The following is a 3,804-nucleotide window of genomic DNA, read 5'->3' on the forward strand; positions in this document are numbered from 1 at the left end:
GCTCAGAGGGCAAATGTTTACAAGACATCCTAAGTGCCTGCTGGTCTTGAATGAAGTTCAGAGTGTTCGGCTTTGATTGGCCAAGGCTATAAATAAACAAGTCATGACTCACCTCACACACTATGACAGGGTGTTTAGTAGCAAGCACAGCCAAAAGCAAAACATTTTTTTTTCTTCTGGTCATGTGAGGGAGAATCACCACCCAGTTAGTACATTTTATTTTTCTGCTTCCACTGGAAATCTTCCTCAGCATCTCCCATTTTTCTCAGGTGTAAGTGAGCAGCAACCAAAATGACAGGAAGCTAAATGAAACAAGCTTTAAAGTAACACACTTAAAAATATAAGAGCAAAGAGCTTACTGCAACTGTAAAAATACCCTTAAATATCCTTTTTTCCTCCCCACAAAGTGTCAGTCACAAGCTTTCAGGAGAAGCAAAATTCTTCTCCATTGACTAAATTCACAGATGAAATAAAAACTTAGCAATTCTTTTAAAATAAGGAATAGGAAAATGAGTTTTCAATAAAGATGAATTGCATTATTTTTAAGTTCTGCTTGTGGCAGACAAGCTTGAAATCAGTCTCAGCTGCCATAGGGATACCAGCAAATTATACTGGAAGAGTCCTCAAAATGAAAGTATGCCAACAGTAGGAGGTTTTCTGCCAAAATACTTCTAATGCCTCTGTGAACAACCTAAAGTGAATTGACAAATTCACTTTCCTCATATCGCTTTTTGCTGCGTGCATGACAGGGATTCTGTCACTCCAGCTACACCAGCTATGTCTCTATTAATTTTCAACACCCCAGCAACCCTATCTGTGTGGATGAAGCTTTGTCGCGCAGCCCAAGACTCCAAGGATCACATATGTAGGTTGTTCAGCACATAGCTCAGCACTGCTCCATCACGTGGCTTCCTTCTTCCATTAAACAGCTTGACCTATTGTTTTTACTATTTTCAAACAAGTATTACATCCAGAGATCTTCAGATAGAAATCTTTTTTTCTAGGAGGGAACCCAGCAAGATTTAGACCTGCCTCTCCTGCATCAGATAGTAGGAATTGTCCCGGGGATGTCACATCTTAAAAATAAATTTAAAAAACCCCAAAACAATCAACAAAGCTGGAACAAAAGGTATGTCAGATTAAAAACCAGCCAGCCCATATCTTTGATTTGTTAAGCTGTATTTGGTGCATTGTGGGTAATGCATCATTCGCCGGAAAGCTGCTTAACATTCAAAACTACAAAGGATTCTACTCTTTCTTCTTATTTTAATATGAAATGCTTCAGAATGACTAGTAAGACCCAGATAAAAATTGCAAAAATTCCCCAAACCATATAATCATAGATCTATTACTTTAAATTGCATGATTTATATTTACTATGTAAGTATCTGGATTAATAGAATGACCTCAGGAAATGGTGAGAAAACAAAACTAAACGGGAACGCTGCCTATCTGTGAATGACAACTTCCTTAACTCTTCTCCCAACATTCCAGTTAGTTCCTTTTTCCTTTTCTTAATCTCATCCAATCTTCTGTATTCATACCTTTCTTCAATCTTTCACAAGACATGTTCTTCCTGAAGCAGTTTAATGATATTGGACTTTTAAAAGAAAGGAGGGAGAAGAAAAACAGGAATAAAGTCCTATGTCTAAATGATGCAAGGCAATATATAAATATATATTAATAAATGTCCTGCCCTACTCAACAGAGATGTTCCATGGTCACCTATACCTGCATATTCCAGTATCTCTTCTTTTTTCTTTTCTTTTTCTACTTCTGATAGTTATAGCTGAAATAATTAGAGCTGAATTTCCTTCAAGCTTACCCTGAAACAACAGAGCTGCTAAATTCAAAAATCTTAATTAATAAAATGGTTTTGTGTGACAGCTTCATTTTCAGATTAAAACTCTGAAGTCCTCTAATTAGGAAAAGAATCAAAATAAATAACTGAAATCTGCAGACACACAAAAGCATCATTCAGAATTTAAATGTAGCATCAAAAATGAAAGCAAGCAAAACTAAACCCCTTGTGCAACTTGAGTTGCCTTTGTTTGCTTACATGCATCACAATGTAGTCTTACATAGCCACATGTATTTACTATGTAAAATTGCCTTTTTAAAAATATTCCTTCTTAATGGATTTGATGATCACACTCAGGAGCTGAAAGCTTTCAGTATCGTGTCTATCCCTGTATTTCAGTCTTGGAAGTCGATGTACTCCAAACTCTTCAAGTACAACTTTGGAATGTTCATTTCTTTGTCGCACTGTGCATACAGTGCTCACTGCTACAGCAGAAAAACGGTTCACTGTTTACTTTTACAATTCTCTTCCCCAGCCCTCAATGAGGTAAGGAGGATAATATCACCTCGTTTACTTATTGATAATCAAGTCTTGGAAAGATTAGGTTCAAAAGTGTCTACTAAATGAGTACCTAACTGAAATGTCAAGGACCTGTTAACGTGGAAGTAGAGCATTTCTAAAACACTTCAATACTCAAAAACTAGTTTCTACTGATATCAGTGCTCATCATTTTTGCAAATCAGACTTCAGAACAGCATGAGCACCTAATTAGCAGAACCGCAATCACACTAAAGTATTTTGCTTAGTATCACAAAGACAACTATCTAGAAAATTAATCTCAATTTTTTGATCAGTCTGAATTCTCCGCACCCAAGGGAATTATCAGCCCATCTGGAGGTTTCCAGCAGATCTGGCTCCAGACTATTTCACAGTCGCACGATTATCGGCCCATCTGGGGCCAAGTACACTTGGGTGGAACAGCAGCAGGTAAACAAAAGTACTTCTGGCATCTCCTACTGTGTCCAAAAGCGCAGCCTAGGGAAAAATGCATTGCTGCCTTCTCCAAACAGTCTTCCAGACTCCAGCTTATGGCTTATGGGTTTCCTGAACCAGCAGCGATGTCTATATTTTTAGCTCTGAGTGGATTTCCATCCTGTGATAGCATCTGTAACATCTTGTGGCCAGACTGCTGCAGCTTAACTACATACTGTTTGGAAACAAAAAAACCCAACCAAACCCCACCCAATTTTGTTTGCTCTGATCTAGCCACTTCAACTGATTTCTAAGAAGTCTTATACCGGAACAGGTAGATGACAGTTATCTCTCTTCAGTTTTCCCAGCTATTTATCATTTTTATAGACCAATATCATATTCTTTTTGATGGGCCTGCAGAATTCAAAGGTGGAGCTGCCTAGAAAAGAGCTCGTCTGGTATTGGAATTCCTAAAAACCAGTTTTAAGCTTTTTCAACATGGAAAACTCAAAGCGACTAGAAGTGACAAAACTGAGGAAGGAAAAGCTCTTTCCAATTTTTCAGGGAGGTTCTTACTTCCTTGCTTAGTTGCAGCTAACGCTACAACCTTCTAAATTGCAGGGGACTTTGGTCAGTCCTCTCTGCCCCTCGTAACTTCCTTCTTGCCATCTCTGAGGCCTCACCTCACATGACTAATCCTGCTCTTCTCAACAACCTCTTTGCTTGAGCTGCCATCTCCCAGCCTTGCTATGTCTCTCTCACTTCTCACATCCAGCATTTTCTGAAATTTTCCCTCCCCTTGGCTCTGTTGGTTCCTCAAAAGAAGGAACAACCTCTTCCCCCTAGCCCCGTTATTTCTGAAAGGAACATGAAAGCACTTGACTTTGTAATCAAAACGAAAAAGATACTATTGATCATGTTCTGCCCTTGGTCAGCTCATTCAGCTTTAAAAGGCCTATTTTGCTCACTTGTTTCATGCATGTAAGCTGCTGCACGCCCTGAAACACCCTCACTGTTCTTTTCCAAACTCT

This window comes from Fulmarus glacialis, unplaced genomic scaffold (genome assembly GCF_000690835.1).
Source record: "Fulmarus glacialis isolate BGI_N327 unplaced genomic scaffold, ASM69083v1 scaffold23837, whole genome shotgun sequence".
Taxonomy (NCBI): domain Eukaryota; kingdom Metazoa; phylum Chordata; class Aves; order Procellariiformes; family Procellariidae; genus Fulmarus; species Fulmarus glacialis.